The sequence below is a fragment of the Conger conger genome, chromosome 3 (genome assembly GCF_963514075.1).
Source record: "Conger conger chromosome 3, fConCon1.1, whole genome shotgun sequence".
NCBI classification, from domain to species: domain Eukaryota; kingdom Metazoa; phylum Chordata; class Actinopteri; order Anguilliformes; family Congridae; genus Conger; species Conger conger.
The window spans coordinates 33,621,122-33,636,026 of NC_083762.1; positions in this window are offsets into that span (position 1 = coordinate 33,621,122).

A 14,905-nucleotide genomic window follows, 5' to 3' on the forward strand; every position below is an offset into this window, starting at 1 on the left:
GTCCTCTCTTATCTCACAGAAAGAATAGAACAAATAACTACCAGTCATATTGTCTGAGCCCTTCATTTGCATAATTGTGACTCATGCTTTAGCAGTGCATGACTAATAGTTTCAGTTGAATTAGGATTTAGCGGAATGAAATGGCACCTAATTTCGGTTTACGGGAAGAGCCCTGGTTATGGTTATATACCAGTTACCTGCACACACAAACACATAGCCAAATTCACACACACACGCGCGCACACACCCAGACTCTCTCTCTCATTATCTACGGTTGTTTGTTAGTGCTATATCCTGAAGAGCCTCCTAGCACACCGTGGCTGCGGGCATTCTGCTGTGGGATTGCACAGGTACGGCATTTACATATCAAATTACCTTTAAAACTCCCTGCCTGTCGTCTGCATACGCAGCCGAGCAAAACCACCCTCATTCCCTCTCATTACCTCCTGACTGTTTTCCCCTTATCTCTTATCTGTTACACCTCCACACGGCTGACACTTTCTGTAATTATACTAATTTCCCAGGCAGCTTTTAAATATTCTCTCCAGTAGGGCTGCCACTTTTATTTATTGCTATTTATCTCTTCAGCAGATGCCCTCATCTGGGGGGTGACTTGCAGCAAATTTAGACATTATCGCAAAAGAAATTAGCAAATAAGCAATGATGTACAATACTGCTTGCAAAATGCAGCCACAGGCTGCTAAAATTACTGGGCACTTTTCTAATATACCCCAATGGTGAATTACTTCTTCTGATGAAACCTCATCTCACGTAATCGGAGGTAGTTATTCAAGCTAGCACAACCATTGATCGATATAGCATAACGCTAGCTAAAACTAATAATTTCGCTAATTGTAGATTTCATTTCCAAATGCTCTACCCAGAGATGGGTTAAGACTAGTTGTTGGCTAGGATTGGCAAAATTCCCATGGCACCTACAGTATATCTGAGGATGCACACAAAGGTGTCTAGAGTCCAGGGGGGAGGGGATAGGGCACATTTAATGTTATTCATTTCATATTTAATTTAATAAGGTAGCTCGTTTCTCAAATTAGTTACTTGGCATATGGTAACTACACATTTGGTATTTGGCAGGATATTCATGGAAATGCTATAGAAAGGACTGAGGGCAGCCTGTAGGGGACAAAATATTTTAATTTGTGACTCGTTAATATGGGCCTGCTGGCAATTGTGTTGTTGGCAGAGCTGAGTCTGGAGTGTAGGTGATGGCTATATCCCCCCCATCTCTGAGCTCCGAAGATCATGAGACACACACCTCCCGGAAGATCATGTGACACACACCTCCCGGATCCTTCATCAAAACTCAATGTTGCCACAGTCACAACCTTTGCTTAAGAAACCAATATGAAAGATTTGATTTAAGCTGTCACATTATTTTCCATAAATGTGTAAGTAGAGCTTTCCAATATAGTTTTCTCTTTGAATTCTCTGTGACTAAATTATTCTTACTGTCACAACTAGAGCGGTGCAGGGCTCACAATGACACATGACCCGAGACATTGAAGAGACTCGCGGCGAAGAAAAAAAAAAATGAAATAAGACTTATTCCTGCAATGGGAAAGAGAGAAGTATAGTATTTCCAATCATACCAAGATTATAATTAGATTTCAAAGCATGGCAGGGATATAGCCACTGAAAACTGGCCAAGTTCCTGTCTGTGCCTTATTCTGAGAATAGGAAAAAGCTCCTTGAAGGATTTAGTTTCCCTCAGTGATTGGAGAGTGGCACTGTCATCGTCTCCTCAGAATCATTCTGTACCCTTTAGAAAGCTGAAAGAGATACTCGTCAGAGTGTCTTTTGTTTCCCCAATGTTGTTTCCCTATGACAGCAATATTATCTTATAAAAACCACAGATCTTTTCTACTGTTATCAAAGCTACGCATCTAGCTTTGCTATCCTCTCTAAATCCTCTCAAAATGTAAGGCACAGATACTATTTGAGCTTTTGAGTCAATTGGCCCTGGTGCGGATGCACATTGACAGGTATTTACGAATGTAAGCTAATCAACCCTAAATAATGTCCTGCGGGAGGGGCTGTGATATTGCATATTCACAGCTCTGATGTGTTTATCAAATCCCAGGCAGTTATGCTAAGCTCCCACATATGGATGGTCAAACATTTATTAAAGGAGTAACATGGTGGTTGGTCACACTTTATAGGTTTCTATATGCAATTTGCACAAGACGGCATTGAATAAACACGATGACAGTATTAAATATGTCCCTTCTTTAGTTTTGGAGAAGTAAGTGTTTAAAATTCATCATCCTATTTTCAACTGGTTGCAAATGTTCTCCTAGTAGTATGTCACACAAGGATGACCTCTCCCCTTATCCCTCCCCTATAACCCTATAACACACCCAGTCGGTTCAGGTGAACTTTTTTAGTGGGGTATTTAGGTTTAAAAATAAGGTTTAAAATACATTTAAATTAACAAATAATAAAACAATGATGCACATATGTTGTATTGTTGCCTAAAGACAATTGGCAAGTGTCACATTCAACCACCATGTTACTCCTTTAAAGGAAAACCCAACTTTTTTGTCAGCATCCATTCCATCATGCACTCTGCTACTGCCAAATAGCTGAAGCTAAGCAAGTGCGGGCTTGTTTAGTACTTGAATGGGATTCTGCGGGTTGCTGCTGGAGGTGGTGTTGTTGGGCCATTAGGGGGTGATCCTCCTCGCCCTCTGGTCAAATAAATTCCAATGCCCCTGTGTAGTAATGAGGACACCGTGATGTAGCAGACGCCGTCTTTCCAATTTGATGTTAAACTGAAGTCCTGATTCACTGACTCATAGGTCATTAAAAATCCCATGACACCCATCACAGGGAGTAGGCTGTTCCCCAGGGTCCTGGCTAAAATCCCAATTGGCTCTCTCAACCTGCCACATAATCATCCCCTGACTTAATTGGCAAAGAAAAGGTTTTTCCCTCTCCGTAAATGGCAGACATAAAATAGCTGCTGGGCATTAACCAAGTACAACACGTTGGTTGGGTTGCTTTGCAGGTGGCACAGCTGTACTGTCTAAACCATTTAAAAACTGTTGAGCCCAGTGGGCTCCAGAATTATTGGCACCCTTGATAAAAAAGAAGAAAAAAGGCTACGCATAATTAACAGCACAGATAATCAACTGCATAATTAATTCATCAAAATAGAAGGAAATTCAGAGAGAAAATCTGATTGTCTCTGCAGATCCTCTGGATTTCCCAGCAGGTCAATGACTCCAAACATACATCAACATTCACACAGAAATGGTTAAGTGAAATCTGGTTAAAAACCTGTCATCTGAACTGAAGAGGGAATTCCTTAAGTGCATACCAAAGGATATCAAGGATCTTGATGAGTTCTGCATGGAGCCAATGGTCAAAAATTGCTTCAGAATGTGTTCTCTAACTTTGCCAGAAATTATAGGAAAAGGCTCATGGCTGTCATCTTTGCCAGGGGTGGTTGCACAAAGTATGTAACCATGGGTGCCAATAATTCAGTTTTTCGGGGAAACAATTTTATTTGAAAAATATAAGACTGATTGGTTGGTTCTATTGAATCATTAATACTACTTCACTAATCACACTACACTAATGTTGGAAAATAAAGTTTATGTCAATAGCCGCATGAATTTTTAGTTTACAGTATTTTTGTGCATATTTATGAGGGTGCCAATAATTCTGGAGCTAACTTGTAGCTAGCTCTTGCAGTGCGCTTACAGACTGAAACTGCTCATAAACCGCTCTAAATGTAGATGGGGACAGGAACATTTTATTGCCTCTAGAGGCCTACAAAAACAATATGAATGCAAAATGTTGAGCCTTCCGGTTTGGTTTTAATCAAATTCAGGCCAGTTTCCTCATTTCCATGATATATTTATGAAAATGAAAGAGAGAGTTGTTTTAAGAATGTAAAACACAGGAGTGCAGTGTCAATATTGGCCTTTACAGACTCAAGCTGAGCCGAGTCTGGTTTGGATTAATTGCATATTTCTTATCAGCGCGTTTTGACACTGCCGCAGAGATTGCATTCAAGGATACGACTGGGATATTGTTTGATGACAAACAGATCAGAGTCACCTCATTCAGTTCCGCACCCGCTGCCTCTGGTTTAGAACGGTCTATCAGTCATCGCATCAGCCGGATCATCTGTTTAACCGAGAGGAGAAAGTTAAGCAATTAAACCGTGTTTGTGTGGGTGGGTATGCATGCGCGTATGTGCATGTGCGTGTTTTACAGGGCGTATTTTTGTGCTTTTTGTGTACATTTATGTGTGTATGTACATGTATGTGTGTGCTTGCCTTTGTACTGTATGCCGTAAATACACGGGTGTGTACGAAATATGTGTGTATGAGTGAGTACACACACACACATTTTTACACATATATATATATATATATATATATATATATATATATAGTATACGCATAAATGTGTGTGCGTGCGTGCTTGCATGTGTGAGTACTGTACGGCTGAACAGGTCTGTCTCTATGGCTAGCACATTCCTTGGAATAGCAGGCATTGGTTATTTATATATGACTCCACCGCAGAAACAAATGAAGCAGTAACATTTCCTTATTGTTCTGATGCACATATGTAGCGTGCCCATTGTGTCAGCGCACGTTATGATAATGTGAAAATGGCCACGCTGCTTTAGTACATCACGCAGAACTGAGGGAGACGTCTAAAAGGCTAAACCACTGTTTTGTCCCCAGATGTTTCTGTCATTTGCACAATTAGTCCGACTGAAAGCCAATGATTTTCCAATTACAGTCTAATGTATCTTTTCTGGGAGGCCTGTTCCGACACGGACGCATATTTCTGTCTGTGCGGAAAGTCCCACAGCCTTTAATAATGGTCTGTTAAACACTGATGATTACTCACCTTTGATTCTAGATAAGAATGAGAAACTCCTCCCGTTTCTCCAGGCTAAGACTTAAGGTGAAGGCTGAATTATTTTACTTGCGTGGCGGTTCACGGCGCATACCCAAAGACACTGTACTACGTCAAGCTGTCAGCAGGGTCTTTTTCTCCTTTGTATTTTTCCCCTGTGGCTTTCTGAGGGTGCCATTCATATCTTATGTTTATCGATCCCCAGCTCACTTCAGGCCTGGCCCTTCACTCTCTCTTTTTGTTTCCACTCATGACTCGTCGACGTGCGCGATTGCCATCACTGGGCGTCTGTGGCGGGGGAATGATAGGCGTTTTTTGGATCTTATCTCCGAGGCTGTCACTGACAACCTCATTCAACTCGCGTGTGGACCTGAAGTTCATGGAAATATCAGAACAAAAACATTTTTCCTCCAGTGCTGATTGCTCTTTCAGTTGAAAGAGGCCGGCCGTTCCTTTTCTTTGCTTTACTAAAGGTAAATAATGGTGTGGATGAAAATGGAAATTAAAGCAATAGTATGGATGGATGTTTTAACCTTCATATGGTTGGCTCGGGCGGTAGGAGCAGTCATCTGGCAGTTTGGAGGGTTGCCGGTTCAATTCCACCCTGGGTGTGTCAAAGTATCCCTAAGCAAAACACCTAATCCCTAAATGCTTCTGATGAGCTGGTTGGTGCCTTGCATGGCAGCCAATCACTGTTGGGGTGTGTGTGTATGAAATGCCAGCCATTTACCATATATTCTTTATATAAAGTACATTTTGTGCAGAAGGCTATGATATAGTAGTCCTGAAAGTTCTGAGTATGAGGATGTGCATGTGTATACACTATGCAATAAAAAAATAAAAGATGTGAGAACAACTGTAGAACCAGAAACCTATTGGTTGAACCCTTCAGTTTTTATTTAAACTTGAGCGAGTGTTCACTGAATTCATCCACAGTCACCACCCACCACAAAATATGTGGTAAGTGGGAAAAACCACCAGGCAGCTTGATAGAGACAGTTGGTCACTTCACATGTCCTGGAGTTCTGGTAAACGCAAAGTGACGAAGGAGGCATAGCGCTCCCTCAGGATATTCCAAAATGGCAATGTGCATAGCCTAAAAGGCTTTACGGGATACTGACAGCCCCCAGCTTTCACTGGCAAAAGAAGGGTCTCTCTGATTCCCGCCAAAGAGTGAAACAGGATAGACACATGGTAGGCCACTCAATGTCAATAATACTGAAAACCACACTCTTAGGTATAGATTTAATCAATGTTTGTTAATACATGCAAAATAAAGCCACGTTTATACTCATTAACACAACTTGGGGATTTTGACCAATATTATCACCAATATTAACTTTCCAGATTTGTTATTGTGAAAAATTACACTTGCATTCCAATGTAAGATAAAGACAACTGTTGATTTAATATAGGCCTAGAAACATGTTTTTGAATGCTTGGTATTCAGGGCCTGAACAAAACATTATTAGTTTGGTTACCTGGAGAGCCAGCCATTGATTAGTTTTTCAAACAGAAAAGGTGAGTGGCAGTTATTGTATACTAGGTCCAGTGTCAAAGATGAAAGGTTGTTATAGCAAGGAAAAAATTGACATTTGCAGGACAAAATACAACATAAACAATTAAGAATAGCATCTGCAATAAAATGCCCAGTTACACACCTGCACTGGTTCCTGCCGAAAAAGATTTGGAGGTTGGAGAGAAAAAAAACCATAATCTAACTTTACTCACAATGTTATCAAGAAAACCCTGAGCTGAATTCAGAAGGTATTCATCTGTAAAAAATGCAAGACACTGAAACTGGGTTTAAGTGCTCTGAGATTAAAGACCAAAAAGTGCAACACGAGGAACTTCTGGTGCATGGTCCAAAAGATAAAATCCTACCACTTTTGCTTCAAAAATGGAATGTTATCAGATGCTGCAAACCAGGAAAAAATTACTGTTTTCTGAGGCTCCAATTGCTAACATACACTCATGCCCGGATGAGTGAACAATGCATTCTGGAGGTCTATGCTCAAATAATCCAGACTGAAGTTTTCACACAAACAGCATAATACTCTGAGGGAGAATATGGTTCCATTAAATAAAATTATATATTTGTAACTATGTGCTCCTGTTCTTACTCAGCTATTCTCACCTATCAGACAAGATGCCAGACTAAGATTTTAGCAAAATGAAATAAAATCATAAAAAATCTGTTCAGTGCTCACTGCTGGGGTCCTGAGCTCTGACGGCTTTAGATGTGCCGTATAAATGTAATATGTTTTCTGGGTACTTTGATCATTTATTGCTTCATTTCCTGGAAGCAGTAACCCGTCTCACCTCCCATACTTTGGCATTGTCCTTGTGTTCTCAGTGGATATCCATTAGCAAACATTAGGTAGCTGCAATTACTCACAGAAACTGAGGAAGTACCTTCTCATAACTTCATGTTATGGTATCAATACTGAGGATATAAAATACACAGGATATTGCAATTAAATAATGTCTATGATGGCTTGGCTGTGGGACTGCCATCAAATGAAATATATCTTTAAACTAGGAGAAATCAAATAATACTCTAAACCATTACAATATTGAAGACGCCAAAAGCAATCCCAAACTTTTTTATTGCAGTTAAATTGGTCTGCCTTGTGATTCCACTGGGCATCGACTTTTCACTCTCCTGATGATTGCTTGGTTTCACACCCACACACCCAAACAATCTGCCAATCCATTTAGCCAGCTAGCTAACCAGAGTAAAAATGGCACAATTCAGAGGGAATACAATAGTGGAACTCACATTTAAACTCAAATATCCAGAAAATTGCTAGGAAGACATGAAAGCGAATGCGGAAAACCAGTATTACATATGACACCATTAAAACCGGACAAGCTTTCCTCCTGCTAGCTACATATGCCAGTCACCTAGCATTCTTTTCTTTGAAAGGTTGCTAACAGCATCACATATTTTTATAAAGGCAATTATATTAGCAGGAAAGCTCACCTAGTATACCTTATGAATCCTGAACTGGTATTTAATGTTAGCGTCATGGTCATGGATCATAATAGATTTGAAGTGGGGGATTCAAATGAGGTAGAAGATGGTGTCAGGGAATGACCACTAATTTGAATGTTTTTTGCCCACTCATTAACTATAATAGGGCAGCACATTCTTTGTTTCAATTAGATTCAGTTTAATACCTTTCAGAAAAAAAATGACAATGTAATTTGCTGACATTGTTTATAATGAAATAGCAACGAGAGCCAGATTGATCTATGATCAATCCCTATTCAAACCATTGACAGATGCAGGATTATTTTCCCCCTCACTGGCTCCGCCTACGTCTTTCCCTTTGCCTATGACATGTTGCCGACTGTATGTATTTTTGCCACAGGCTTTCTTTTGATTGGCTCAAGAAACCAAATCTTAAAACTGCGGTTTCTTCTAATTGGTTTATAGTCTTCACATATTGAAAATACATTTTTGTACTCTGTGATGATTAATAGTGAAGTAGGATACTTATAAAAAATCAACTCAAGTAAAAAAGTACCATTACGGGGGATAATGCACTGAAGCAGGCCTACTGTAACGAGAGCAGTTGCAATTTTTTACTTTCCACAACTGATTATATGTTCCATAGATTTGATGGATGTGGACATTTTGAGGTGCATGAGGTCATATCTTGGCACAATAACCACGCATAAAAACTTTTTTTCTTTTCTTACTGGGTCTCCATAATCAGAAGCGTTTTTGGAATAGGCTTACACTTGGTATATAGCAGTGTGCAAAAATTTGGGCACCCCTGGTCAATAAGCTTTTAATTTCATGTGAACTGAAGCAAACATGACACATTTCTTCCAATTTTAAAGCAAGTTAATTTTTTATTTCAATTTGTTACAGTTTCAAAATAGTGAAAAAAGGAAAAAGACCCTGCACAAGGTTTGAGAGCCCTGTCAGGCAACTATAACAGCTTGTAAACGCTTCCTGCAGCCTAAGAGTCTTTCACTTCTCGTTTTTAGAATTGTTCCCCATTCTGCGACCTCCTTGCATGTACGGCATGTGGATCTCTCCACAGACTTTCGATAATATTCAAGTCTACTGACTGTGGTAGCCATTTCAAAACCTTCACCCATCTTTCCTAGAGGTACTTCACTGGTTTATTTTGAGGTATGCTTTGGATCATTATCTTACTGGAATACCCAACCTCTCTTCAACTTCAATGTCTGGACTGACCTTTGAACATTAGCCACTAGAATTTCACAATATTTCCTGTGCCCCCAGCTGCTACACAACCCCAAAGCATAATGGAGGTGTTCTTCTCTACAAAGGCTTTACCCTCTTTTCTCCAAACATACCTTTTTTTGGTGGTGGCCAAAAAGTTCAATTTTTGTTTCATCAGTCCAAAGCACATAGTTCAAAAAGGCTTCAGGCTTCTCACTGTTTTTTCACTTCAAATGCCTAACTTAGAGGTTGTTCCTTCTGGCAAATCTGCCTTGTAGGACATTGTTGTTTAAAGCATGTTGCATTGTTGTCATTGCCATTTTATCTGAAATCTCTCTTGGTCTTCCTGACCTTGCCTTCACTTCAACTGTTCCATTTATCTTCCATTTTATAATAGTGTTTCTGACAGTGGAAATAGGTATTGAGAGGGTTTTTGTAGCCTTCTCCTTCGTGGTACCATCTTCATGCTGAAATTCTTGAACAACTGTTTAGAGGAACCCATGGTTGTAACACCAGACAGAACTGCCACTGCAGTTGGATACTTTAGAAGGCATGGAGTCACTTCTGAATAAAAAGTTCAGAACTGGAAGCCCTAAACGAGCAAATCACCTGGGTCTGGGCATTAGTGATTCTCTTTTTTTTAAAGTAACAAAGAATGATCGAAATTGAATAATTGCACAGGGCCCTTTTCCTTTTTTAATCATTTCTAAACAGTAAAATATTAATATAAAAATCTAACTTGCTTAAAATTTTTCAGAAAGGTCTCATGTTTAACTCTGTACCATTTAGAGTTCAGGTTTGGTTTCGATCACATACAGATTCATTGTAACAGGCATTTAAACCAGTGGTGCCCACATTTTTGCACTGTATGTTTTTTTAAAATGAATTTTAAATTCATATAATACAATTTATTATTTGTACAATACATATTCAGAGAGATGCACAAAACACAATTAATTTGTTTTACAGATTAAGTCAAACCATAAAAGAAACACAAGCTGTTTTATTACTGCTACATGAATCGCTTGCACAAATCCATTTTACTACAACATAAACAGAAAATGGTGGTAGTTTAAAATCATAAAAGTTGCAAATAGCGCAGCAAACCAGCCTAGCTGACAACCAAACAGCGGAGAAACACGAGTGGCTAACATAATAACACTGGACGCTCTTACCATTTCTTCTTTGCTTGGGGCAGAAGAAGAAATCTCAAAGCCTTGAATGCGTTGCTGAATCCCCATGAGAGTGCATTACTACACTTCCCATGAATTTGCAGCCTCTCTCCAACTGCTTATGTTTTGACAGAAGCTGCAATGCATACACAGTGTTGTTTTCCCTTTAACAGGTGAAGGCAAACCAGGCAGAAACATATGACTGACACACTCCCTCACTGGCGAAACGAGGCTGGTTTGACTGAGACTGATGTACCAGGCCCTGTGCATCTTAACCTTCTATCAAGGCAATCTGGAGGTGATGGTCGTGCTTCTCTGTATATGTCTGGGCTTGTATTTATGGGCATTATGTTTTTGTGAATGGTGTCTGTTGTCACATACACTCACTGAGCACTTTATTAGGAACACCTGTACACCTACTTATTCATGCTATTATCTCGTCAGCCAATCGTGTGGGTGCAGTGCAATGCATACAATAATGCAGATACGGGTCAGGAGCTTCAGTTAATGTTCACATCAACCATCAGAATGGGGGAAAAAATCTAAGTGATCTAAGTGACTTTAACTGTGGAATAATTGTTGGAGACAGACATCGTGGTTTGAGTATCTGAGAAACTGCTGATCTCCTGGGATTTTCACGCACAACAGTCTCTAGAGTTTGCACAGAATGGTGCAAAAATCTAAAAATATCCAGTGATCAGCAGGCAGAAACGCCTTAACCAGTCAGAGGAGAAGGGCCAGACTGGTCAAAGCTGACAGGAAGGTGACAGTAACGCAAATAACCACACATTACAATAGTGGTTTGCAGAAGTGCATCTCTGGCACACAACGTGTTGGACCTCTAAGTAGATAGACTATAGCAGTAGAAGTCTAAAAAAGAAGTCTAATAAATACCTAATAAAGTACTCAGTGAGTGTATTTGTATGGTTGCATTTTGAAACATATATGTATGCAGACACGCACAAAAAAAAGAAAATGTATTTGAACATTGCAATGCATGTATATGAAGACCATATGCATCCATAAAAGTGAAATGTTTAATATAATTTGTCAAGCTAATATTTTTCCATCCTTAATTTTACAATTATTGAACAATAATTTATCTTAACCGAGAACACATTAATACTTACCATGGGACGGCACTCATTACAATTGATGTGCAACACACTGAATTTAAAAGGAAAATCAAAAAGATCAAATTAAGTAATAATTTGGAGTATTGGCTTCTCAATGCTGGAGCCAAAAACAAAACAACACAAAATTAAAATGGTGTCCAGGGCCCTGTCAAGTGGCTGGAAAAGACATTAACTGCGTGGATTTCAAATCAATGGCAAAGAGCCTACTGAGGCCAATGACTCCAGTACATTTTATTGCCAAATAATTTAAGCAATTTGCAGAAAGAAATTGAAAAAAATAACCCCATAAAGACAGAGGTTTCTTTGAGAAGTTTAATGTGTGATCAGCATGCTCAAACCTGCAGTGGAATTAATCTGAAAACTCATCAGTACGCTGGGTGTCAAGCTTTTTTCCTCCCTCTCTGTATGATTGGGTGTGTGTATGCGTGTGTGTGTGTGTGTGTGTGTGTGTGTGTGAAATAAATCTATTGTGTTACTGCCAGCCATAAAGAAGCTTTGTTGTGAAATTCAGAAAAAAAGTTTTTGGGTTCCAAGAGACCTGGAAACATTAGCGAGGTTTGAAATCTACATCAGAAGAGCAGTGGAATATTCTCAGAAGAATGGGAAGAAGAAAAGAAGAATAACAGGATGAAGTTTTGTCAACCGGATTAGACAGTTTTTCTTGGAAGGGGCGTCACAGAGACTGAGGCTCTTCTATTGCCACCTTCACACTCAAGAAAGGGCTTTTATCTGATAGCTGTGGGTTAAACCGATATGTTTTATATCTCAAAATCCTGCCAGGCAGCTTCCTGGATGTGCATCGGGCATGTCACCCCAAAACATTTTCAAACCATTTCTGTAAAATGGCTATCCATTTAGCCATAGCATGAGAGCGGTGAGGTCACTGCTAGCGCATTGCTGGTGCCGCACCCTCTCTCCTTCACTGCTGTGGGCGTGCAGGTGAGCATGGCACACGGGTAACAGGAGAGGTGCAAATGGTGATTCAGACCCGGAGAATAGGACTTCAAAGAGAATCAAAGCACTAACATGGGGGAATTAAGGATAAAAATGCTTGAGGGGTTAGGTAATTTTTAAGATGGCAGCCGTTGTGGCTCCAAATCCATTAGTCAGGATCTTCCTCCTGTTCTTCTTCATAATAATAATAATAATAATAATAATAATAATTATACAGTGTTCTTTCTACAGGCATTCAAAGTGGTATTTCCTCCCCCTAGAAGGAAAAAATGCAATATAGCCATTCAGTTATTGTCTGCTGGGAATCAGTCAAGATTTTTTGGAACCAAATACTAGAACAACAGCACACACACAAAGAAAAGAGCACTTTAGCTCACACTGAAGCTACCTAATGTCTCAGACCTGTTGCTGAATGACGCCAAACTTACGGGGAGAGTGAAATAGAGAGAGAGAGAGAGAGAGATAGAGATAGATAGAGAGACAGAGAGACAGGTATTGCTGATCAAATTCTCAACTATATCCAGTGGCAGTGTGTACTGACTGCCATTTCGGCTAAGATTCATTGCCTCGCATCGGGGTATGTCTGCCTCCCTAATGGCATTCATCTGCAGGAACCTTCCTTGTTTATACTTTTGGCTTTCTGGGCAATATTATTGTGGTGGCTGTGCCACCTGAGCTCACTCATCAGGAGTGCTGCAGCAGACGCTTCTGACGCTTTTGTAGTTCTTTTATTATTATAGCTGCATTGCGCAATACCCGGTCTACAGACTTCATGTTTATTTATGTATCGGCTTGTTTTTTGATGGCGCAAAGCGCACGGGTAAAAGCAGCCCCATTTTTTCAGGTAGGATGTGTAGGGGGAGGTCACGGTTGGGAGGGAGGGTGGTAAGTCCGTACCCTATCTCTCCCAAACAGCAGCCCTTGAAGGAGAGCAGAGGTAAGGGTAAGAAATAAAGAGGGGCTTTCTCTGTGTTCTCTGCGACATGCAGCTTACTTTGAAGTTGTTGCAGTGAGAACCACCAGAGGCATGTCTGAGCTCTGGGGTGCATTAGCAGCCAGGTACAGTAAACAGCACGCTACTTACACGTTACGGAACGTCTTGTAAACGCCGTCGTGATTTACAGATTAGTCTCCTGGCGTGTAATCAGAAACCAGAAACACGCCCCCCGGCACTCTCAGGGCTCTTTTTAAAAGACTCGGAAAATGACTTAAATACCAGGTTGGCTCCCTCCCTCATAAATTCACATCGTTCGTTTCTCTCTGCTCCCAGATTAAATTAGGAACCTGTAGCGAATTGGATTTCAATCAGCCGGTGATTTCAGAGGAGGCGTTTACCGTCTGGGCGGCAAAGACTGCACAAAGACACCTGGCTAGATGGTGGAGGTGGTGGCTTTCCTGAAGGTGTGGCTTGTAAGCTCTCAGGAAAAGGGTTGTATGGCTTGTCTCCATAGGGGAACCCTTTTTAGTTCTTTCTGGAACTTTCTGGAATGAGCTAACCCCGTTACATATGGTATGTGTGAAAAGTATGAATGCTCCCAGTGTTTGAACCAGTATCCTTGGTGAAGAACCTTTGAATCAGACAGGGTTCCTCGGTAGACAGAGAGGAGCCCTTTGGAACCCTTCGTACTGAGAGTGCAATAGCAAGATTACAGGTCTGAGGTCAAGATGGCACCGGTCTGTAATGTATTAACCTCAGACATATACATATCAGTTGTACATGAGCTGTGAGACTAGTCCCAGCTGTACTTAGATCCCTGCTATTCCACTTCCAAACTAGAACTTTACACTGTTACACTACAAGTTTCTCTGGATAAGAGTATCTGCTAAATGTCAGTGCAGAACTAGCATTAATGATTCAAGGTGTATATTCTGCCTAAGAACACACCAACTAATGAGCACGCCAGGTGTAGGTGAGCAAGATACATTTAGGTATCTGGTTAGCTGACACAAGAGTTTCAGCCAACTAAACACTCTTGTGTCATTTTTTTAGGCCGCAGTGGCCATGTACAGAGAATGTCTTACATCTTTGCAGTTCCTGTCCTTCTCGGGGGGGTTTCATATGCAATTTCCTGTCTGGCTTAGATGTTCCCAGAGACAGAGTGGTAGAGTTTTGAGACTGAACGCATTCACAGACGACATTGTTGGCTGCTGTTATGCGTATTTGTACTTGTGTATAGCTGTTTTCTTCTCATTATGACCTCATTACATTGGATATCTTTAGTTTGCCAGTATTTACAACTGGCTAAGGGGAGCTCCAGCTGCTTAAGGTTGGTTTGTTGAATGTTGTAAACTGTGGTTTACATTAGTTTCTATTGTCTATGGAGTTTTTGTTAGAATTGGTACTTGTCTCATCACTGATAATGACAAACCAACTGCATATGTTGTGGCTTCGGGGCTGCTTACAGTTCACTTTTCTACTATTTGCATGGTTTGGGATCTGTGCTGACGGAGTGGAGGTCGTAGGCTGCCATATGAAATTATTCTGTTTTCTTTTCACAGCATGCTGTCTGTGTGTAGGAAAAATGTAGTGCTGCTTCACA